The sequence below is a fragment of the Wyeomyia smithii genome, chromosome 3 (genome assembly GCF_029784165.1).
Source record: "Wyeomyia smithii strain HCP4-BCI-WySm-NY-G18 chromosome 3, ASM2978416v1, whole genome shotgun sequence".
Lineage (NCBI taxonomy): Eukaryota > Metazoa > Arthropoda > Insecta > Diptera > Culicidae > Wyeomyia > Wyeomyia smithii.
In genome coordinates, this window is record NC_073696.1 from 251,196,335 (window position 1) to 251,222,054 (window position 25,720).

General features: G+C 39.6%; 1 long non-coding RNA gene across 1 annotated transcript in view; it reads left to right on the plus strand.

The window, feature by feature from the left end:
* The window catches only part of LOC129731979 (uncharacterized), a 32,649-nt gene extending 7,800 nt beyond the window's left edge, over positions 1 to 24,849 (plus strand). Inside the window, exons 2-3 of the long non-coding RNA XR_008729132.1 lie at positions 4,729 to 6,148; positions 24,474 to 24,849. This is a non-coding gene — a long non-coding RNA (uncharacterized LOC129731979). The remainder of the gene's footprint in view (positions 1 to 4,728; positions 6,149 to 24,473) is intronic.
* Positions 24,850 to 25,720: the final 871 nt, after the last annotated feature.

Below are 25,720 nucleotides of genomic sequence, written 5' to 3' on the forward strand. Positions count from 1 at the left end.
ATTTGAAATTTCTTGTGAATAGTGTTCGACATCGCATCGGGTAGAATCCGGTCAAAAGTCAGATAGGACCGGAAACTTCGAGTCGCGATTTTATTTCGAACCGGACCGAAACGGAACTACCCGGTTTGTACTTTTCGATTTTTGATATGATTTTATTCACAAGCAGCACACTTATATTGCGGATTATTTTAATTGCCTTTGCAAGTGACATACTTTAAAGAGAATATATATAAATATTTTGAACAAACTGTGTTCGTCTGTCATGTTGCAGAAACTAGGTCAATATCTGCTGAAATTTTGTTAATAATAAAAATAATCATGACTGTTATTTTCAACATTCTCCACATTAAGTTTTTCGCAGAAAAAAATAGTTTTTCTTATTCTGTGCTCGACCTTTTGACTACTGCATTTTGCAAAAACAAGCAGTAGCTAATAATAATTTTATCAAATTGTTTATTCAGAGTGTCAGTTGAATTTATTTTACGGACCATGATAAAATTTCTTATACATTCCATTGGGCCCAGCTCGAAAATTTTGTCCCAGTCCCAGGATCGAAGTTTTTCGAGAAAAAAAAATTGTTTTGAAAGAACAGAATCTCAATGTTTCATGCATTTTGCAAAATGCATCTTGACAGTGTTATGTGCATTTTTTCATTGGTCACTCTAAGACTCTTCTTCCCAAAGTTCGCTTGAAAATTTGCCTAAGGACATTTTTCGAAAAGACAAAACCTCAATGCCCCAACTTTTAAATTTATCCCATGCATTTCATTGGCGTCCTGATACAGAAGCTTGACAGAGAAAGAAGCAGAAGGAAGCAAGAAAGCGCGAGAAGGCGATTGTCAACGATTTGAAGATAAAGAGGGCGAAAATTGTGCAGCAAATCACTATGAAGGTACTTGCTAACGTCGAAGAACAGCTAAACACGATGAAGGAGAAATGTTTTTCATAGTTTTGTAACACTATTTTTGCAAAGCACGTGAAAATCGATTTTTTTCTCATATGTTTTAAAAATAAAACATCGGGAAATTTTATTAAATATCATCGGGAAAACCGGGAAATCGAAAATTGATATTGAGTGGCCACCCAGTCAATCTCATGTTCAATAAGCTCACATGGTGGCGCATGAGTGTAACGTTTCGAATAAGGTCGAAGATTTTTAAGGTTTTTGTCGAAGAGGCACATCTGTTTGTCTGTGTGTTAGCTTTGATGTAGTGCATATTGTAGTGATTTAAGGTGAAACGGGATTGTGGCCTTTTTCTATACAATTTTGAGGTTAGAGTTCTTTTTACCTCTGTATTTTGATCGTAAAAAATTCGGCTTCCACTAAATAAACAGCACTCAAATTGCTACTTCAGGCATGCAACTGTTGTTAAAACAAATAATCAAAGTTTCATGTACGTAGTCTTCATAAATCAAGAAAAAATTAGATTGCAAAATTAGAGTTAATCGCGACCGCGTCCCGTTTCACCTTAAGATAAAAAAAAATCCGAGATCTTCCAACGTACAAATGGACTCGACAAAATACAGGTGGTAAGCAAAATGATTGAGACAGGTAAAATTTTGTCAATTTTTAAATTGTTCTGGTAATTTAATTGTTCACGAAAATTTAATCAATTTTGATGAAACCAGTTTCATTTTACTGGAATACTATCCTAGTTTTCTACTATTACTTGAGAACTTGACGTGATTAGCCTACACAGGAAATGTTACGGATTTTAGGAGTGTGTGTCAGAATGTAGATTTTTGAAACGCGTGAAACTTTTTCTGAAATCTCTTTTCTTCTAGGTTATAATTTGGTTAAACAAATCTTGGGAAGCTGTGATGATGAATTTATCAGTGGATCTTGGAAGAAACTAATTTATCGATTCGTTAACAAAGATAACCTTTCTCCGATTAAATGGCTTGGAATATTAGACTGTGACACACAAGAAATTCCTTTAGAGTACAAATAGGAAAGGGATTGATGGATAGCGAAACCGTGAAAATAGTCTTAGGAATAGAAGATTCAAGCGACGAATTTTCAGATGATGTTGACGGTGCTGTTGTCGCTGTGTCATGGGCCACCGATTGAAATCGGTGAAAATGATGTCAGTTATGCTAGTGAATCTTACGGTTCCACAGTTTCACATAAACAAGCATTAAATTCTCTCAATTGTGCTGTAAAATGGGGCAGAACAGAATAAAATTGACATTGAATTTATAATTGCATCGAGTAAACTTTTTGAAGAACAATATTATGAACTATTTTTTTATTTAATATTTCTTAAACTTATAATAAAATCTATTGAACTATTAGGGTGCGTTGTTCTGCTCAAAATACTCTAAATTTCAGTGGTATTCAATAATACAGATTTTTATCATATGGTCAAATCCACGGTAATTCTTTTATACCGTGATAAATTCGAAAAAGCACTGTAGTTGTTTGAAACATCGCAGTATTGTTTAGCTCAAATAGCAAATTAGCTTAGGCACAAATCTGGAAAATCCGGGAATGTCAAGAAATTGATTTTTTGTAAGGGGAATCAGGGAAAACTGAAAAACAATCAGGGGAAAAATTTCAACCGAGACGCCATTGTTTGTTAAGAGGCTTAATAGCGTCAAAATGAATTTTATGTTCAGTATAAAGGCTGTTCGGTTTTATATCCGGTTCAATACTTTTTTTACTGGAATTTCAGAGTTGCGTTTATCTACGCTGCGCTTTTTGTGCTAAATGTTGAAAAATAACGGGGAAATCAGTTTTATAAATGTTAGGGAAAATTAGGAAAATAATTTCGAAAACTTTTCTGCTGCCATGACGTAGAACGTTCTGTTATGGGCTTGCTCTGGATTATTTGTCTTCTAGACGAAATTCTTCGGATGATAGTAATGGGTTTGCACTGGCTGATGACAGTTTGTTAATGCCTTTGTTATTGTTTCTGCAACCTATTTCGGGCTTGGAGTCTCCGCTTATCTATTTGTATCAGTTGGTTAAAATGAAGACGGTTTGAGTGGTGTAAAGGAGCATTGTTAAGTAATTTCGGTTGGTAAGAAAGCATAGCGTTTCACTGGTTCAATTCAAAATATTTGGAATGCATTTCCATTGTGAACAAATGGCTTGTTGCTATTTGGCCGGTATAAGTAAAGACAACTCAGAAAAGACTCCGAAAAGTTATTCAATGCAAATTTTATGTAGCTGGGAGCGCATTCGCATCCATATCACCTTGGACAGATTGAAATCTAATTTCATACCGTCTCTGACGAATTTTTGTATTGAAGAAATAATTTGTGATGGCGCCATCTCATACAACTGAGTACAGCCAAGAAATGGTGCTTTGCAGTGCGAGTGTTGGGCCTCTGCCAGGCTGAACGCCAACGCGAGCGATCGGGCGAGATTTTCGCCGTAGGTTAATGAACAGCTCTACTTACGGCTGTTTATTTACCTACGGCAAGAATCTCGTCCGATCGCTCGCGTTGGCATTCAGCATGGTATAGGCCTTAGAGTTTTAATTCTAAACATTTTACGAGTCATAACCAAAACAATTCGTAAAACCATACAACATTTTACTATCAAGACAATAGTTGGTGGCTGTTTTCTGTTTCTCATGTCAACAATTTTATTTATATCAATTTTTTTCTCTCTTGTTTTTGTGAATGACGTTTTCAAGGTTGATTCATTATTGTCTCAACAGCTCAGATATTTTTGTATAGTAATGGTTTCTTACAACCCAAAACCGCATCTCCATCGCATTGTCTCTACCTTTCACCCAATCCAATTTAAATATCTAATCTCCGCAGAATGCTAAAAACATCCGTGAGAACTCGTAAAAGAACCTAAAATTTTTGCATACACCTAAAGTATGACCCACTTCGTGGATTTTTCGTTCCAATGGAGGAAAGAAAAGCGTATCGCCTGCTAAAGCTGGCGCACGAAGAGCAGCATGGTCGAATCCGCCAGCATTTTCCTCTTCAGGTCATCAGATCTGTGTGGGTGTTTTCTCATCTGTTGTTCACACAAGCGTATTATACATCATGTCATGATTTGCAGCGTCCTTTCTCACTCACCTCATCTGCCAACCCCATGCCGTGGGGAAGTTGATGGTTAACGGAGTCATTATACCATACGTCCGGATTCGATATATGTGATGGCGAAAAGCCCACACGTCATTACAATAGTTCGGACTGACTGCTTGTAGCGTTGCACCCTTTGCACCCGAGACAGCAAGCGAGTCATTCCATTCAGCCTGGGTCCGCCATGAAGCTGCTTAGGTGTTCCATTGCTGGTAGTAGACAAAAAAGCATAAAACAGCATGAAATGTTTACGTTTGTGTGCTCCGTTGGATAACCGAGTTTTGTGTGTGCCATTCTGGTTGAATTTTGAGCTACCAGAGTAGGCTTGCACAAAAGAAATGTCATTCTTGTGTTTTATCGTAGTGTTGGTATCGGATTCCATCCAACTGTCTGACAGTTCAGTAGCTGTCATTTTTTTTATCGTGTCGTTGTGTCGATACGGTGGGCGATGTTGGAAGAGTTGATTAACGCACACAATTTTCTTACTTCTCTCAAGTCGGTTCGTGTGTGCAGCTCGCGAGACCCCTTTGATCGTCGGTCGTGTCTGGCTGCGGAAGCAGCTTTTAAAAGGAGTTTTTTTCGGTACCTATCTAGTTAAAAGTTTAAATCTAACACCTTAATTTGCTGGTTGGTGAATAACTAATCAAACTTTTAATATTTTTTCGTTTTCTTTTCCTTGCAGGACATCTGTGTGTAGACGACGAAGACTGCAACAGCATAGGTGTCTCCAGAAAAATGCTAATTTGCTATCACACACTAGCGCCGCCACCTTGAACGACACAACTATATTAAAAAAAAGATCTTATACCGTGCACAGGGTTGTGTGTCAGTAGACGAAGTTCACCTCACGAATACTGATGGGGATCCGAGCTTGTGAGTTGGGAAAAATTAACCAAAAGGAGTGATTTCATGAACACGGAAAATCATGCAGAAGAGGGTCGGTATTGAATTCAGTTTAGTTCGTTTTTATTTTGTACGGTTTAAAAAATATGCGAGTTAAGTGCTGCAAACGAGTGTAACAAGACGTGTGGACGACATGGGAAGTTTTCTGAACTTTTGACAGCGCACACAAGCCCGTGTCCGGAAGGTAAAATACCCATACATATACGGTGATAGTGGGTGTATGCGCAAAGAACTGAAGAAAAATTCATTCGAAAAGGAAAAGCGCAGTGATTTTTTTGGATGGTAGAACAAATAAAAATTCCTTGGGCATAGTAGACATGATAACGTGAAAGTGATTCTGTCGAAAGAACAAGTTGAACGCTGTGCGAGTGTTTGGGACTTTAATTGATGAATGATACGGTTGAATCACGCGGCGGGGTGTGTTTACGTGAAGTGTATCTATTTGATGCAATTTTCTTCGCCCCTGCGGTAGTGTTTGTGTGCTGTGACGCAGAAAGTGGGTCTTTCTCGAATGAAACTTCACAAACACATGGATACTAGCGAGTTCTATCGCGACAAACTGGCGACTGACGATTCATTTTAACCAAGCGAAAAGGATCAACGGAAAGGAAGTATTTTAGCTGGTGATGTACGTGTGTTCTCTCTCTCTCCCTAGAGTGTCTTCTCTCTAGAGTGTCAATAAATTGCCTGTATAGAGCTAAGTGTGTTACAAATCATGCATTGTAAATGCTGAATAAAAAAAGAAACAGTGAACATGTACCGTATCATATTGTAAATATTATCTTCTGCGATCGCGTTCCGTTATTGCTTGCCTCTAGAGTGAATATAGACAGTTTCCTCGGAATCCGTTGCCAGTACGCTTGGTGAGGAAGATCCTGTGAGTAATTGTATTATATGTAAAGTTGCAAAGGAAAATAGCCGGAGAAAAAATATTCGTTTAATTCCTAATCATGAGAAAACCCGACAGTGTATTATCGAGCAGATAACGCAGTGCTGTGTGTGTGCGGGAAAAAAATCTAACGCTATCAGATCGATCGTCGTACGTGTGTGACAGAATCCGACTACTGTTAAGCGGAAGAAGACTCGACTCGCAAATCTTAATCTGTAATCGAAATTCGGAAAATGCAGCGTCGCGAAGCTCCAAACAAGGAACAACAGCAGCGTGAAGGCCGCGAGCGTGACGTCGCACGACAGACAAGGTGAATGCATGCCACATGTATCTGAACAACTATGTACTACTAACCTATCCGATTTCCAACGATTTGTTTCCTCGTTTTGTTTAGAGAGCCGATGTGTTTATGAACGCGCCAAATTATTGAGTCAAAACAAATGTACTAATATATCACGATGTGACTGTTAAATAATTTAGACAACCAAGTCGAAAATATTGATTGAAATTTCTATTTAATACATATTGCTACCGTTCGATAATACACCTCAGTGTTTGAGTTTTCCACTCTGGAGGAATTTTCTTATGTTATGCGTACCGCTATGTAACTGTTGTTAGGATGACTGCATTGAATTACACTAGGAATTATTTCCACGCGATGTGCTGTGGTATTTTGATGTTGCAAGTTTTGTCGTTCATCTAGAAAAATGTTGATTCATTTATACCCTTGGACTCTAATGGTATTTGCTAACTTCCTACTGTATATCTCATTATCTCATCAAGTTACAACAAGTTATTCGAGCTATTCACTTATGAACAAATTTATGAAACTTTATGGTTCGTTTATTTTTACTAGGAGGAGTGTCAAACGATTCTAGACGAAAAGAATGCTGCGCAGCTATGGACCCGTCATAACGTGAGTCGATACAAACAGAAACGAAGACAGCAGACCCATCTATTTCGGGACGAAAAGCACCGCCTGGAAGAGCTGAAGTGTGAGGAAATGGAGCAGCTGTATCGTTCTCACGAAACACGTAGATTCAATAAGAAACTAAACGCATCCCGCGCAGGTTTTGCGCCACAAGCTGAAATGTGTAGGGATAAAGATAGCGAAATCTTGACGGATGAACGTGAGGTAATCGACAGGTGGAAGCAGCACTACAATGAACATCTATGGCGTAGAGACAGAGAACTAAGACGGTAGGAGCAACGATTTCGTCAACACAGTGGATGAGGTAGACAGCGGATGAGTGAGACATACCGTTGATAGTCAGGATCTGGGATACAGAACAGCTACCAGAGGAGTGTAAGGGGGGGGGGGGGGGGCGCAAGAAAGGCGACAAGGTGGAATGTTAGAGCTACCGAGCGATCATTATTCCCAACGCAGTCTTCAAAGTAGTCTCTTACATCACCTAGCCGCTAGCAAGAAGGGAAATTATCAAACCGGTTTTGTGGATGGGTGATCGACAACGGACCAAATCTTTACACTGCGGCAAATCCTCCAAAAAAGTCACAAAACCAAGTCTCCACGCACCATCCACTCATCGATTTGAAGGCCGCTTACGACACTATCAACTGTGTAGAAATATGGAAAGTTATGGACGAAAATGGTTTCCCTATGAAACTAAAAAAGACTGATTAAGGCCGTGATGAACGGTGTTCGGTGCTAAGTGAAGGGTGCGTTACCAAGCTAGTTAAAACAAAAACAAACTTTGACAAGGCAATGGTTTTTCCTGCCTCCTGTTCAACATTGAGATTGGAGATGTCATGGAACGTTCGGGCTTCAACAAGCGCACGATCTTCATTAAATTCAGTCAGTTCATCTGCTTCGCTGACGACGTGGACCAGAGGGCAGCAGAGAAATTCGCAGACGTAGCTTGAAGTCGAGCCTACTAAGGACTCCACAAGTCGTTGAGGTCTGGTTAACTTATCCCCCTTATCAAGTGCATCATGTACAAGACGCTCATAAGACCGGTAGTCCTCTCCGGGCACGAGACATGGACAATGCCACGACGATTTACTGGCTTCGATCAACGGAAAAAAACGACAAAGGGAATTCTGACCACTTTAGAAGGTTTCTACGCAAAGAAGTCGGTTCCATTATGAACGCCCATACGTAAGCAGCTCGCAAAAGTCAAAATATCAGAAGATGAATCAATCAAGAACCATTGAAAAATTTTTGACGAGCTCATCCTGAAACTGAAGTCTGTCGGGGCGATACTAGAAGAAGACGATCTTGTTTTGCAGCTCTTCGTTACGCTCCTGGAATCTTACAACCTGTTATTCACCGCGTTAAAAACATTGAAGAAGACAAGTTGACTCTTGATACCGTTCGCGAAAGATTACTGGCAGAAGATATAAATAAATCTGATTGGATAACCGAAGTGCATAAAAAAAGCTGTCGGCATTTATTGGAGTCCGGAAACCCCGGAACTTCTCAGGTGAATGCAATCGGTGCAACAAAAATGGACACATGGCTAAGGACTGTCGAAGCAAAATCAACACCGAAGCGAATGTCGCAAGTGGCGAAAGAGCTGTGGTAAGTGACGGAAAAGCTGTGGCGTACATGAGTGGCAGAGCACCTGAAAGTAGCGGCGGAAGAAAGATAACCGTTAAGCTGGATTCTGGAGCTAGTGATCAACTCGTGAACCAGAAGAAATGTTTTGTGACTCTCGAAAGAATGAAGAAACCCTTCATCATCTTTATTGAAAAGGACGACCAGTCAATAGTAGCTTGGCACAAAGGAAAAGTTATCGGAGTTAAACAATTTCGGTGTTTAGTGTACTGTGGAAAACGTCATATACGTTTTAGATTTGTGCAAAAGCTGAAATGATCCACAATGGCGAAACAGTACGTGTGTGTCCCATGAGAAATGGATGATTTGCTCCAAAAAAAAAAAACAAGTGTAATGCTGAAAAATCGGTGGCATCGCAGACTAGGTCACCTTGAGCTCAAAACCTGTGTTAGCTGACGAAAATGGTATCAGGTATTTTCGTGAAACCAGGTTAACTTAAATTTTGCGATACTCGTGTTCTGTGTTCTTAGGCAACAGTGCCAGGAACCATTCAGTGCTACACTAGTAAGCGCCGAAAGACCATTGAAACGAATTCACTCTGACGTGTGTGGATCAATCACACGAACCGCATGGGATTACTATAGTTATTTCATCACTTTTATTGACGATTTCACGCACTTTGCAGTCCTCTTCATTATGAAGAAAAAATCAAAGCTGTTTGAAAAGTTTGGTGCCTTTGAATCAAAGGTTACGGCTGCAACGGGTCATCGAGCCTCAAAACTCATCGTGGACCAATGCTGAGAGTACTGCTCGAAGGACCAGGCACGATTCTATGCTGAAAAGGGTATCCAGATAGAACCAACCGTGGCATACACTCCGCAACAGAACGGAGTCTCCGAAAGTTCAACCGAACGCTCATCGAGAAAGTACGAATGATGTTAATCGAGTCCAAGATACCCAAACGTATGTGGAACGAGGCTACGAATATTTGGCTGCAACGCATACGATTAGTTCTTGTACAGCAGTGTAAAAAGCTAGATTCGAAGAGTCAGTTATCGGTAATGGTTGGTTATGCACCCAATGGGTATAGACTCTGGTACATAGACACCCAGCGCTTGCTCGTGGCAGAAGATGTGAGATTCGATGAGGACAGTTTTCCGTACATGTCCAAGTCGGATACCATTCCCCCCTACCTCCGTTGATTGTTTTCGGATTCCAATACGAAAGGGGGGAAAATTTTGATGATGCTGTCGAATCAGCTGGTCAAGTAAATGTTGAACCAGAAACGACTTCCAACACACTAGCCGCGTTTAGCAACTAGATCATGGTCATAGCCTTGACATGGCGACCAAGAGGCACAGCGAACGGGAGCGCAAGCTCCCCCGTAAGTTACGGATTTCTTTGTTAGAGGATTATTAACTGCGTATATATCCTCGACAACGACAACCGGTGAAACTTCAAGCTCTGCGCTCCTTTCGCCCTCTGAATGAAGAATAAGTTCCTTTGAAACCTCTACAAGGCTTCGTAAACGGGAGCGCCTGTTTTGCGGTAAATCAAAATTAATGTTAACTACATCGGAAGTAGTTTTAGCCGTCAAATATCTTCGTACTCTAGATGTCCCAACAACGTTCGATGAAATCCTCGGTCGATCAGATGCAGCATTCTGGATGAGCTGGGTGCCTTGCACTCCAATAAAGTTTGGCGACTTGTGAACCATCCAGAAGAAACTAAGTTGTTACAGTCAAAATGGGTGTTTCGAATCAATGAGGACGAATTAGGCAACTCCATCCGCTATAAGGCTCGTGTGCTCGCTAAGGGATTCCAACAGCAGGCTGGCGTGGACTATGGTAAAACATATGCTCCCGTGGCGGAACTGAGCACTATAAGGACAGCACTGCCAGTGTCGATCCTAAAACAATTCCATGCTCATCAATCAAATGTGATGCTTTCTTGTGAGGACAGCTTAAGGAAGATGTGTATATAGCAGTTCCAAAAAAAGTAAAAGCTCCGACCAACGTAGTATGCATGTTAGGGAAGTCGCTGTACGGACTCTAGCAGAGTCCTAGATGCTGGAATGAAGATCTCAATCGGCTGTTCTTGGATAACAAGTTCATTCGTTCTAAACATGATTACTGCTCATACATCAGAATCATCAAAGATGGCGTACTCTACGTCATGGGAAACAACACCAACTATAAAGAGCAGCTAAAGGAAACACTGTCGCCACAATTTGAGATGTCAGATTGCGGAGAAGTTAGACATTTCCTCGGCATTCGAATTGCTCCATACAACTGTAGGAGATAATTTTTCAACAAGGATTTTTAAACCCTTTGAGATATGATAAGAAAATCTTAATAAGCTAGTTGTGTTCATATTAGGGGTCATACTAGCTACTAAAACTAAACACAGTAAAGAAAATTGGAAGTCATTTGTGCTTTTAGCACCTAAAAAAACAACCTTTTTCGAACGTATCTTATCTAGTTGAAAACAAATTGATTCTGAGCATATTGGTTTTCATTCATTAGATCAACCCTATATTTATACTTCGAGAGGAACAGCTCCTGCTCAATACAACACACCTTGTAGCAGCGACGCATAACCGGTTTCGACGGCACCGCACGCAGAGAGACAGCCGGCATCCTCCAGGTGATGGACCCACATGTTGTTGGTGGGCAAGCGAGTCGAAACACGGTCCGACAGGTTAGTTGGGATGACACGGCTCACGCCTACTAAACCAATACGAACGGACCCGGGACTGTGCAATAGCAGCGGCGATGCATCAACACACAAACCGACGAGAAGAGAGAATTTTCGTTTCGTTGCGTTGCTGCTGAAACGAAGAAAACAAAAAAAACGGAAGATTGTTGCGCATATTACGACTGCAAGCAAACAAACAAACGCGGGTGCAAAGCAAAATAATAAAAGAGCCCATACAGTTCGCAACAAAGTTGCACAGACAGTACGCATACCAATAGTGGGCAATGAGTAATATTGTGAGAAGAATCCACCGGAAAGCGACGTGACTAGCATCACCGATGATTCAGCAGAAGACGTCTTCGAGGGACGCTTCGTCTTGATGTTTCTCCGCAGTAGACATAATTTTTGCACTATTTTTAGACACTATCACCTCCCAGGGCAGAGATGGGTACCTGCGCCCAACAGCAACTATTCACGGATGTCGTAACTTATCAGCAGCGGTAAGGTTCATTGAAACATCTATAAATCTACACCGGCGAACGCTTCTTCGAGGGTGTGGGCTACGAGCCGTGTACAGAATTTTAGATTGCCGATGGAAAAGAATTCGCTACGAAACGCTGGTGTATTACCCGCTCCGAGGTAACTGCCCTTTTGAATGGCAAATCCGGAAGCACATGTACACGATTTTTTCTTGCTTGCCTTTATTCTTGATAGCGACGCTAAACCCCCGTCAGACTTGGATATAAATTTTGGTCGTGCGGTTATTTTGCTTACGAGAAACCGCGTTCTCAGGTCAAAACTTCGATGCGTATCAGATATTATTATTGCACACGGTTGTTATTTGTATGACTCAACCTTAAGCAACAATTTTGTCTTCTACTTTGCTGAAATCGACTCGTCGATTCTCGTGGTCGTAATTTTTGGCAATAGACTATAAGTTTACCCAGCAGCATAATCAACTTGACACCAAAGTAGGATGGAAACTAGTCATAGGATACTGCTTGTCTCGCTATCTACGAATGGTATCTTATCGTTTCAATTGTGACAAAGCCTCGCCATTCACATGGGTTGTTCTGGTCGTATCCCAGGGCGGCAGTAAGGTGACAAAAAACATGATGATAAGTTGTCAAGGGTAGTGTGCGAGCTGGGCTCACCAGCTCAGTTTGTTTTAACAGTGATAACAGCCGGTTGCAAACGCCAAAACAACCTCCATAATGCTCAGACGAATTGACGAACAAACGAATAAATGGTGAATTTGGACCGTATCATAGGGCGTGCGCATTGAAAGTTTTTTTTTTTTTTTTGCTGTTACGAGATAACCAGTAGCCGCGCGAGCACGAACTAATCTAATCAGCAAATTTTATCAGCGCGGGAAAAGCGGAAACCACGATGCACCATTGAATTGATTATTGAGTGGATCGACCCGAAGCAACGAAATGGAACTAGTGATTTGGTTGTTCGTTTGAGTTGTAAGTGGGCCACCTTGATTGGAGCTTTAAATCTCTTTGATTTTTTTTCATTGTACGGCATTTCTCTGCCTGCGAAGAATCAGTTCATAGAAATGTGTATTGCTATACCGTCATTCCTAAAAAAATCCTAAAAAAACCTAAATTATTTTAAACAGTGTTATCTAGCCTTTGAGGAATCTGATGATAACATTAATCTGCAATGCTGTTGGGTAGCTATTATAACCTAGTCAAAGACGAACCTTCGCGGAAAAGTTTTTTTTTCCATGAAAAATTTGATGGACACTTCGGTGTATGTTTATTGTTTGTGAGATTTTGTTAATATCATAGGCGATGCTTATTCGAGTATGAAAACCACTCATTTGGAAACTTCGTGAATGACTCAACTGCAAGGACAATCTTCAAAAGCGTTGTTTCCAGCACTCAAGCAATTGGTACAACAGGAAGGAAATAGATTTTTGTTTTTTCTCTTTCGTTGATTTCTGTTTCGCTAATTTCTATTCAACGTTTTTCATCTTTTATAACCGAAAGTTTCACTATAAAAATAAAAACAAGTTTTAGCAATGCCCTAGAACTCAGACAGCTTTGTTTTCGATCATCAAAAAAAATCTTGCGTCAAAAGGATAACGCAACAGTTGCGTGATGAATACATTGACAGAGATCGAAAACAGAATATGTAAAAAAATACACAAAATCGTGGTGTTTCGGTAGACTTGGGGCGCTGGTAACTTTCGCGAGTCGGTACGTATCAAAGGCTCGTGCATCCCTAATCACCGTCAGCAACCGAAACAGCCAATAGCGAGCCTTGTTGCAACAGAATTTACTGACACTGGTGCCAGTAACGTGGAACCGAATGCATATGAATATAACCAGAGTCGTCGTTAAATGCAAATTTTTTTCAAAAAATCCAATGTCTTTTTAATTGCTATTGATTCGACGATGTTTTCGAATGACCGGATTCATGATAATGAAACGATCAGTTCATATTTGCGTTAACCTAGTCAGTACCAAAATCATCAGTATTGATTACTGCTTGCACTGCTTTAACGATAGCAGCATTCTGGAAAGTATTGCCAGCCTACCAGTACGAATCATCATGGCAATACTGGCACCGGTTAATACTTCAAAAGTGTTTTGATTTTGAGCCGTCCAATACAATAAACATATGCTAGAGCACCAAATGAACAACACACATCCGTTGTACTGGTTCCGAAACAGTACAAAGGATGCTCTAGAAAGACGCAATATTGATGTGGTTACGCGTGTATGATTTCTTTTTAACAAAATAAGTCACGCTTATAATAAAATTAACCAGAAGGACGCGCAACGAACGGAAAAAAGGAAGGATACAATCATATTACGCACCAGCACGTCTAAATAATTAGCATGTCACTTCTGAATAGCGGTATTGCTAATAATAAAAGTGTGGAATAGAGCAGACACCCGAGCATATCTCACAACAGATCAACGATTCTGGTCGCAGTGAAGAAGTCCATACAGTGAAAAAATGAGCTATTTTAACTGATAAATGTCTGATTAAATGTTGTGCGGTCAAAATCATAAAAGTGAGGTATTATTTAGTCTTCTTTTGACCATAAATAGCGTTTTCGGGGTGCCAATTTCGTTGTTTATTATCTTAACAATGAATACAGGTTGTTGAATTTTCTTTCATCGTTCCACTGTGTCAAGGCCGAGTAGACGACAACGGTCAGGATACGGCGGAAGATTTATAGGATCCCGTCAAAGTAGATCTCGCAGTACAAATCGAGGAAAACTTTTCTGCACACGTTCCACACTAGCTGAAGAGGAGACTAAATTAGAGAAACATTGGATCAGAAGCGTTTTTAAGCATCGGCGTTTTTCGAAGTCTCGAGCAATTTTTGTAATAAATCCCAATTGACGTGTAGCTTTTGAGATAACAGCCGAGCGATGTTGATTAAAAGTGAGCTTAGCATCAAGTAGGATACCAAGGTCGTTGACATGGTCCACTCTCTTGAGTGAATGCCCGTCGATTTGGTAGTTGAAAAGTATTGGACTACTTTTTCGGTGAAACGTCATGACTTGTAATTTGAGAAAACTAAGGTCAAGCCAATTTCGTCGACACCAGTCAACAAACGTGTCTAACAGTACTTGCGAACGTCAGCAACTGATTGAACTACTACAAATAATTTAAGGTCATCAGCAAACACCAACTTGCAGTCGACTCCAAGCAGCAAGATGATGTCGTTAAAGAATAAAGTGAACAGCAATGGTCCCAAATTGCTGCCTTGAGGAACCCAGGAAAAGTCGGTGAGCTGTGACGAGTAGCAGGACTCAATTTGGATACGGAGGACTCTGTTGCACAAATATGAACTGAGCCATTCCGTTAGTTTCCGAGAAGCGCCAAGCCGTGCGAGTTTTCGTAAGAGAATCTTGTGGTCAATACGGTTAAATGCAGCCTTCAAATCTGTGTATTGATGATCACAAATACTTTTGGGGTCTTATAGCCACTTTGGAAACGAAAATGGTGATATACAAAATTACTTCATTCTCACTTCGTTAGTCTTCGATCGATTTCAACTAAGCCGTTTAAAAAGAAATATCTCAATTATAATTTTCAAAGGGGTTTGTGTGAAAATGGTACTGATGATTTCAACTATTTTCAAAGCCAGAACAATTTGTTCGATCGGTGTGACGTCCTCGGCAAAGTTGGAGATAATAATATTTTTATAATATAAAAATATACAAAAAAAAAAAGGTTTTCGGGTAACGATCGAACAAACTGTTCTGGCTCAAAAATTTTGTTATCACCAATACATAATGTTAGCACAAAAACAACTTCCATGCAAAGTTCTAGCCAAATCAAAAATGAGAACAACAAAATAATAAAATTGAGACATTTCTTATGAAATTGCTTAGTTGGCATCGGTCGAAGACTGACTTAATTAGAGTGAAGTTAGTAAATTTTGTATCGTAAGCCGAAATGAATCTTTCATTTAGAAGCGCTCTTCAACCATTAGGCTGAATTTGTATCATTTTCTTCATAGTCTTTTCCACTCATTGGAGTTTATTTATTGATTTGTACGAAATTTACGGTCATTCCTTTTTTATTGATTTCAGGAGCGCTCCCAAGCATTTTCAGTTAATCCAGAATACCTAGTTTACTTTTTGTATAATTTGAGACGAATTATTATTTTTTTTTCTGTTTCCTATCTCAGCGATTCTCAACCTTTTTTTGTTCGCGTACCCCTTGGTGATATTTTTCATATCGATTGTACCCCCTGGCCTGTAATGTTTTCGCAGAGTGGGAGAGAGTAGTGGTAGATCATGTTGTGGTAGTCTTGTTTAGGTTTAAAATTGAACTATGGTTTGTTTGATTGCTACAGTCATGTTTTAAGAGCAAGATTGAAAAACAAATGAAGTATTTCAAAGAAAAATTGGTTTGTCCGCCATTACTGATTTTTCTTTCGCGTACCCCCTGAAGCCTTTCGAGTACCCCCAGGGGTACGCGTACCCCAGGTTGAGAACCGCTGTCCTATGTATTTAAGAACCATTTTGTAGCCTTTTTTGGCTAATTTTTGATCATATATCATGATTCTATGTCTAAATAAAGCATCCTAAGCAGGCATCCCAATGGTACAGTCTTTTTTTTACTGTTTTCTAAGGATGTGTTTGCTGTTGCTATTTGTTTGTGATACCTATTCGCGCTAGCAGACCAGTAGTCACATTGAGAGCGTGTTGGAAACAGAGCATCACATAAGGAAACGAAAAATGTACTCCGTGAGTAGATTCGGCATTATTTGGAGGATGTGTTCTGGATTGCGAATGTAGAAAAGAGAAGAAGCTGTTTTTATACAGACGTTCGTGTCCGCACTACACGAACAGCGCGTTTTGGTAACAGCCCGAATCCAGCGGGGACATTTTCACTCTCTTTTTTTTATTTGCCTATGATGAATGTCGTATGAAAAATGTTCGTCGTATGTTAAAAAAGACTGTGGGAAGAAGAAGCGTAAGGACTGCTCAGCACCTTACCAACAGCCTTCGTATAAAGAAAAGCAAACTCGGCAATAGAGCGGCTGTGCACTGAAGGATGTGTGTATCGCATACCGAATGTTATATACAACCATACATGCTATCGTCTTTATGGGAATAAGGTGAACAGCCAAGAGAAAAAAACATTCGTGTATGTAGTAAATTTCATCTGTCGGCTGTCTTTATTTTGCCAATACCAACACTGTAATAGAGGGACGCCCTCGGATGTCATCATAAAACTGTCATCGTTCAGTACATTTTTCCCCTAGTCCTAAGTCATTATTTTCACCGCTGGCTTTTTCTAGCATTCCGAGACATTTTTTAACCATTTTGAGCTGAATTCGAAATTTATTCCTTTTTATTCTTTCAAGTATTTCGAAGTGTTTTCAGATGTTTCAAGCTACATTTGCGAGAGTTTTTATGCATTTTGAATTTAACTTGATGTACCGTCAGCCGGTGTGAGATTGTGCCAGTGGGGGTGAGATTAAACCATCCAATCCGGGACTTGTTAGCCATCTCTTCCGTGTCAGATGACTAGTCTTTCTTGGTTAGGTATTCGAGGAAACTTATTCAAGAAAGATTGGTCTTGTGATCGCCATGGAATGGATGCCTGACAAAAAATGGGTTTGTATGGCTGTGTTAACTTTTGCCTGTTGTAAGCTTTTTGGCTAAATTTTTACCATGTAGTTTTCTAGTCGTTCTGTCTTCTAACAGTTGGAGATTATTTTGCTTCTACACCGTGTCCAATATATTCTCATACAAATTGAAACTACATTTATTTTACAACAGCTGTTCCGATTTTATCAATTATTGTTCGATTTGAAAGGTACTATATTATTAATAAATTACAACAAGTGTTTTGGAATAACTCCACCTTTAACCCTTTTGATGAGCTTCAAACGTTTCTCAAATCCGTCGCAGGCGGCACGAACGACTTCTCATTCATTTCGTCCCATATACGAAGGATTACGGTTTTGAATCGGGCCAATGTTGGTATCCTGTGCACGTTTATCTTCGACAACATGTATGACCATACGAAGTAGTCCAAGGGATTCAGATCTAATGAACTGGGAGGCCATTCATTTTCGGCAAAAAAGTCGGTCAAATTCTCCTAACACCAGTTCTGAACCAGATTCGTTGTGTGAGAGGGTGCTCCGTCCTGTTGAAACACATAATGATCTTCTCCGTACATTCTATCTACGCTTGGCTTTAGAACTTTCTCCAAAATTTCCGTTTTGTAATAAATAGCGTTAATTTTAACGGCTTTCTCAATGAAAACAAGCGGTAGCTTCCCTCGCTTGCAAATACCTCCCCAAACCATCACTGAAGCGACACTTTGGAACCGAGGCGCGTTTCTGTCACTGTCCGGGGTATTCTGCGAAGAGTAAGCCCACAATCTACCATTTTGGACATTGTGAGACTGTTGCAGAACAAATAATTTTTCATTCGAAAAGATGAATTCTTTTCCGGCGTGCCGCGATAGTAGGAGAGTAGTTTTTTCGTACTTTTTTGTCTTCGAAGCTGCTGATACTCCGTGAACTTTACGTTTCTTGAAAGCTTAGCATCTCAGGTCTTGTTTCAACACATTGTGTATGGTGGATTTGGACACATTAAGATCAGCGGCCATTTTACGTACAGAGCAGTGTGATTTTCGTCGAATTCGTTCTCTTACGATCTTAACCACTTGCTTAGTCCTAGCTGAATGTGGCCGACCGGATCCCTTCCGGTCATCCAGTGAGGAATAATCACTCTTTACTCCCAGTTTTTTTAAGCTTTTGAAATTATGGCCTGGGCGCTCACCTTACAAAAACCTTTTTATCACTTCGGCACGAAATTGTTTCATCGTCGATGAACAATGGACACTTAACCCTTTCCCGCTCATGGTGACTCTAGAGCACCAAGAATTATAAGCATCATATCTTGACATAAAATAGTTTGTTGTGCTTACGATTGTTCCATTAACTTTTATATGCTGCCTCGGAGCATCACTGGGCATTTTCTTCAAAATACTACAGTTGACAGTAATATAGTAATACATATTTGTGCATATGTGCTACCAATTTATCACAACAATGATTTAAAAAAATGTATGAGAATGTATTGGACACGGTGTATATTTTTAAGCCGCGGTAAGAGCCATATTCTTTTTCGGTTCATTTTTCATGCGTGTGATTATATGTATGAGAATTTGGAAATGTCAATCGACTTCCAATGTTAATTTTATTACTTTATTATTATTTTTGAGGCCAGTGTCCATTGTACATTGGGAGGGACTGGGAGGGTCTATGTCCTATCAGCTAGACGCGACGGAATCTCTTTGCGTCGAAGAGGAATCTCTTTGCGTCTTTAAAAAGTGCAGCGCTTTTTTCCAGGCGATTTTAAAAAGATCCGACATCAAATGTTTATCTCTGCATGAAAGATTTGTCATATCTTTAACTATTGTGAAATGACTTACTTGTCAGCTGGATCGAAATACTTCCAAATCATTATCAAGGATATGCTGTTCAGCTCTTGTAGAAATTATATTAGGATCTCCCAACTTAGATTATATCTCGAGCGTTCCATGGACACTAACCTGTGCGAATTTACACCATTTTGTATCGGCGCATAGACGGTGAAGCTTAGGTTAATCATGACCTTCTTCTTGCTAAGCTACTCCGTCCAGAAATTTCTCATAGAATTTGCAATTGGCTCCGTTCATACTAGAGCAACAGACCGCATTACGTAAAAGTCGGATCAAGAGTATATGAAAATTTTATCACGTCCTCTGGCGTGCCTCAAGAAAGTAGTTTGGGCCCACAGCTGTTTGTACCAATTTTCAATGATGTGACAATACTTCTTGCGAATACTCATTTATGCTTATGAAAATCTACCTTATACGAAATCAAACCGATTGCAGGGAATTCCAAAAGCTACTGGATAACTTCGTTCAATGGTGCAAGGTAAACTTCCTGAAGTTAAGTAACAGAGACGAATGAATTATAAAATTTAAAGTCTCCGTTAACAATTAAAAAGAAGAAGTTGAGTGTGTAGACGTGTTGTGGAATCATATCGGCAACTCAAAAGACCAACTCTCTACAACTACGTTATGCTTGCCCATTCATGCTACGTTTTTCTACTAACATGAACAAAGTCAATCTTCAACCAGGATTTGTATTGAAAATGTTACACGACTTCAGTGATCCAACCTGTTTATGTACGCTTCATTGCTCGCTAGTTCGACCAACACTAGAATTTGCATTGGTCGTTTGGTCACCATATGAAATTGTGTGGAAATCCAGAATTGAATCCATCAAGCACAAGGTAATTCGTCGTGCATTAAAAAAACATTAAAAATCTGAATGACCTGCCACCCTACGAACATCGATATACCAGGTATAGAGCCGCTTGATGACTGGCATTAATCATGCTGTATTTGGTGCTAATATTTTGCGTGAAGAAATCGATAGTACCATCTTGCTAGAGCGCATGAGAATTAATATACCCGATCGAGTACTGCGTCCACAGCAACTTATTCTGTCAAAACAAAGGAACACCATTAATGGTAACAACCATCAAATGAACACTACACCCTGAACATTTAATAAACGTAAACTGATCAATAACGATCTACGAGAAAGGTTTATTGATAAATTAAATTATTGAATGAAATAAATGTTTAGGGCGGTTAAGAAAATATGCCGCCATCTCCCGATTTGAGTTAAACGTTGCTGATATGTGATATGGACTTTAGATCTAAAACTGAATATTTTTTTGAATTTTTAAGCAAAGCAATAACAAGTTTTGTAGTCCGTAACAACATTTGTTGGATTTGAAAAAGTAAGCCTAGGAAAGAAGTGATTTCGTGCATATATTTACACCGATATTCGGTTAAGTTATGTTTTATTCTGTATTCTTTCGAGGTCTCGGGCAGAGCAAGCTGAAATAATGATTGAATTTTCGCTTTTCTCATTGAAACAAAGGAGAAAACTCTATTAAATTTATGTAGAATACCAGCCACAGCTATTGTGGATATTGGACAGACTTATTGGTTGTTGATTTGAATTGCTCAATTCAAAAATACGCTGCGATTTAAACGTTCAATATCGCTTGGTAATGAAGCGCAAAAAGTCAATCGAACTGTGCCGCAAGAGCGTCCGGCTTTAATAAAGAGCTGCCGGTTCTAATAATAACAATAAAAAATCCTCTTTCATATAAATCAACTTCCACAACAGCACCCGGCAAGCAAAGCCCTCCTCGCGGCTGACCCGACCGGCTTTTTTAACATGGCGGGATCAAGCAAGCAGCAGCCAAGCTGTGTTGTAGATGTGAGTTCGCCTCTCGTATGATGCATGCGGTGGCGTGCAAAGATGTCGTGTACATGATGAAGAACTTTACGCAACGAATAGAGCCGAGCGCCCCTGCAAGGCGAGATGAAATCTATGATTTAGGTTGATTGAACCCAATAATGAGTCATTACGAGACTATGGCACACAATGTGAATGCAATGGTGATCCGCGCGAGAGCGTTGTTTTTGTGCGAACATCCGATCCTCTGGCAGAAATATGGGAAGATGGTTTCTATAGACGATCGAGTAATCTTGTCGTTAGTTCAGTTACATTATGGTAATGGTAACACTGGTCAACAGCTATTGGGGTAATATGGACAGTGTTTGGGGTGATGTGGACAGGGTAAAAAATGTGTGTTTTATAGTATCAATAGTTGCTTAATACACAGTAGAAGGTGGTATCAGGCATACGGAATGATAACTGCAATTCTTAGGCATTGCACAGTGGTTCCACAGTAGGCCAAAAAAATTCCCCTTCTCCAATTATTCATACTAGAAACTGAGTATGCGATCGTATGTCGCACACGCGCGTTTGTGTGTGTGTGTGTGCGTGTGTGTGTGTGTGTGTGTGTGTGTGTGTGTGTGTGCGTGTGTGAGTGTGTGTGACTGTGTGCGTGTGTATGTGTGTGTGATTGTGTGTGTCTGTCTATGTGTGTGTATGTGTGTGTATGTGTGTGTCAGTGTATGTGTGATGTAAGTTTCATGAGAATCGGATGATATACCAACTTTTGGCAGCGCTTTGAATGTTGCTGTGTCAAAAAATTTCAATGATTTTTATGTTCGAAAATCACAATTTTGAGCTTAACTTCGATTACCTAATTCCCTCGATTTTGATCTGATTTTGTATCAATGAGTTTCGTGTTGAGGGGAAATTTATGTTATTTTTCCGAACTCTTGTGTACCGTACAGGCTCGTGAAACAGTTCGGAATGATCGGATAATCAACAGCCTATATGAAGTTAACCGTATTTTTCGAATTTTTGGGTCCCGGTTTGCATATCGTCGTTCCAAATCCGTTAATCCCAAATTCGCAAAACGGGAAAATATATATCGAATGTACGTTGATGTACGATTTCTTATTTTTCCTTGAAGGGCCTATCAAATACCTTAAATTTTCCATTAAATCTTTTAATCGGTCCAACGGCTCAAAAGTCACAATTTTTTGAAAAATGATTGCCGATTTTTGGCAACTTAAATTCAAAATGGATCACACTAAGGACCAAACAAAAAAAATACGGGTATAAAGTTTTTCGATAAAGAACAAGTATACCAATGTTGAACATGATCTAAACAAAAAAATAATCTGATAATAAAAAAGTTTTAACGGCATTTTGGGGGAACAACATTTTCGGACATCAGAAATGAGTTCAGCACCCAAAAACTGGCATTACACGTCATTTTCAAGCATTTTAGAAAAAAAAATTTAGGTTTTCCCAATTTTTGTTCAGAAACCCGCCACTCTGCGGGGCATTGAAAACACTTTTTGTACAGATAAATCATCCCAGATTGACTGCAATACTTTTTACAGTTCATTGTTTGTACACCGCCGTCTATCCGTTCGTTTTTATATGCCCGCGGCATCAGTCCGACAAAAGAATTTACTTAAAACTCGCCTGACCATATCACCCCAAAAAAACTGTCCATTTTACCCCATATAGGACGCCTTTCTGAATACTCAATTCCTTCCACTATTTTCGATCAAACTTATCGCAATCTTTCATTAAAATGTACTCTTTTACTAGACAAACACAGCTGCAAAGCTCATTAGACTGAAAACATCGAAGAAGTTTTCAAAAAACCTTAAATACACAAGCGTAAAACTTACAGCAAATTCAACTTCTGATGTTTCCTTTGTTTACATTGGCACTGCGGTGCACCTGTCACAGCAAACCATGAAATTTTTATATTAGTTAGGGTTTAATAGTTCAAGGAAAGGATGAAGTAGTACATGGAACCTAAAAATGTAATACTTTCCAAGATAAAGCACCAGGGGTCCAAATTACCCCAAACTACCCTAAGGCTATTGACATACTGAGGCGTCAAATGAAGCGAAGCAAGAAGCGTCGCAAAAGCGTCCGAGCTACTTCTTCGAACGTCTATATGAAACGCTCAAACCGGTCATACTCAAGCGGCAACGACGCGTCGGTAGAGGCGGCGAAACAGAACGAGTAGTGTTTTGACGCGCGTATACTTACGCGGTAATACCTTGTTCAGACAAAATCTTTCATCGCAAGGTGCTTTACATTTGCTTTGTTTTAGTTTGGTAATTGAAAAAAAGCAAATAGAATACATTTTCGTTTACAAAATGTTAAAATGTTTAAAAAATGTTAGTGCAGTAACACCATGTGCAGAATAAACCAGATAACGCCAGGTGCTTTATGTTCGCCTTATTTTGGTCTTAAATATAGAAAATATCGGGAAAAATTTTCAGGTCGTCAGGAAAATAACACTAGTATTTTTGATTGATATTGCATGCCTAACATACTGAACTTCTTTAGTCGCGAAACGCCAGCCGCTGAGTAACTAGCTGTGCTCACAGGGGTTATTCAAAGCTTAACAGATATCATAAACTAGTTGCACGTTACTCGGGTTCAGCGGGTTTAAAATTCAGAATAATTTCTTGTATTTCTTACTACGTCTGTAGCGCAACTGACTTCAGAAATATTATTCTACTTCATAGAAAAAATCTCTATGTTTACTAAAAACGTGATTTACCGTGCTTGAAGAAGCAAACAAATCTTCATTGGACGAATTCATATTTCATTTAAACGAAACCGCTGCTGTAGTCTAGGAATATGACAACACAACGCATTTGCGACGCTCGCTCCAGTATGTCATAGGAAGCTTCACCCAACGCTTCTGTTTATTCCGCTTCTAATACACTCAACGCTTCGCTTCTTTTGACGCCTCAGAATGTCATTAGCCTGACGGTATTGTGTTCTTTTTGTAATACGTTAAATGTCAATATCAAACGGTATTACCATTCACTGAAACAATGTGATCGGATATTTTTCTCGGGCCACGCATGAAATATTTTGCTGACGATTTTTGATAATCCGTCATACCATACCATACCATACTCAAAGCTCGACTTAATCTTGGTTGTTAATTGGAGTGACATGTTTGTTACCTCTAATGCCGAAAAACACAAATACTGTTTGCGCACAATTTTTCATTATTTTCACGTACAATATTACCCGATCGAAACTTTCGTTCACGTCAACATTTAAGTTAGGCAGCTTAGCTCGACACAACAGCTGCGGCATTACGACGCCAGCAATCGGAGTGCTCTTCTTCCTGCTAGGAAGATGACGACGATGATGATGATGCAATTGAGCGTTATCATTTATACGGCTGACCAATTGCGACCGGCTTGTTTATCAATTTTATAACGAGCTGTCGCTTGTGCTTCAGTGTGGATTTTTCACACTTTGTTTTCCCTCTATTTGTTAATGTAATAATCGGAGTTGTGTTGGAATCCTCTCGTTTTCTTGTTCTTCTTTGTATAAGCTTATCTCCGTTCGTTGCAGTTATCTCTGTGTCACAGACGTCAAACAATGGAACGGTTGTTTTGCGCTGATCTGATCTTTTTTCTCTTTCTATTTTCTTGTTTCTTTCAGGTGAGCTTCAAACTTGTACCTCACTAACTGACTCACGCATATAATCATATCGATTTCGTGTGCGTGTGTGTGTTGTATGTGTGTCTGTGCGCAGGCGTCGCCGCGCGGTCGCCTGATAGTCGCAAAGCATAGTGTGGTGCAATTGCGGTGGTAAGTGAAGTGAGGAATCAGAAGAAGCCAAGCAGAAAAAAGAACACGAAACTGCTGCGCCCAGTGCATTTTTCGGTGCGTATGTGTGCAAGTGTTGAAAAGACAGCAGCAGTACGAGTGCGGAGAATCCAGTGAAATAGAGAGAAAAGTTAGCCACACTCCATCACCCACTGAGTCACATTTGGCACAGTAGGAGTCATTTGCCAGTGACCTCCGAGATGAATGCTGAACGGTAAGAGATTTATGTTTTGTTTATTTTATTTCCAGTGAGAAAACTAATAGAGGTAGAGATAATGTCAAGGTTTTGTGCAAATATTGGCGAAAAAAAATGCTGAGTAAAGATTTATATATGAAAAAGACTGATGATTAGTAGAATTTTCCTAAAATTATTTATTTGGTTGCCATGACAGGAGAAAGATGTTCCACGTGCTTTAGCGTGCTTACCAGCGTTTTTGTACCTTCATATTTATTTGACAAAAAGATCAAGAGGAATATAATTGGTTTTACCATCATTACACACGTTTCAGCCGTTTTTACGACCTTTCATTGATTTTCGTTGCGAGCAGACTGTGATAACATTTTCAGCATTGTGCACGCTAATCAGTATGATCGCATTGCTGTCCAAAAATAAATCGATTGATTTCGGTATTCGCAAGGTGTTTGATTTGATTTGCTCGCTCAAAATGTTAATAAAAGTTTATTCACAGGATCCTAAGCGGGGAAATTAATCAAAGCGAAATATGCGACGGAGAAAACTGGAACCAGCAAACTATTTCACTTAATAAAAAATCAGTGTCTCTACCGCCAGGGTTGCGAAAACATGGAAAACCAGCTTATGCCAGGGAGTTCATTTCTCGATCAGGGAAGTCAGAGAATATCAAGGAAAACTTAAAAATAATCAGGGAAATTTTTTTACCCGATATGCGTTTCTTCTTCAATCGGCTCTTTAGCGCGCAAAAACTGATTTTTTAAGCATAAAAGGCTAATTCGGGTCCGGTTTTATATCTGATCGAATACTTTTTTCAGTGGAATTTCATTCTCATTGCACTTTTTTGTGCTGAATTCTGAAAAATATCAGGGAAATTGATGTTATATTT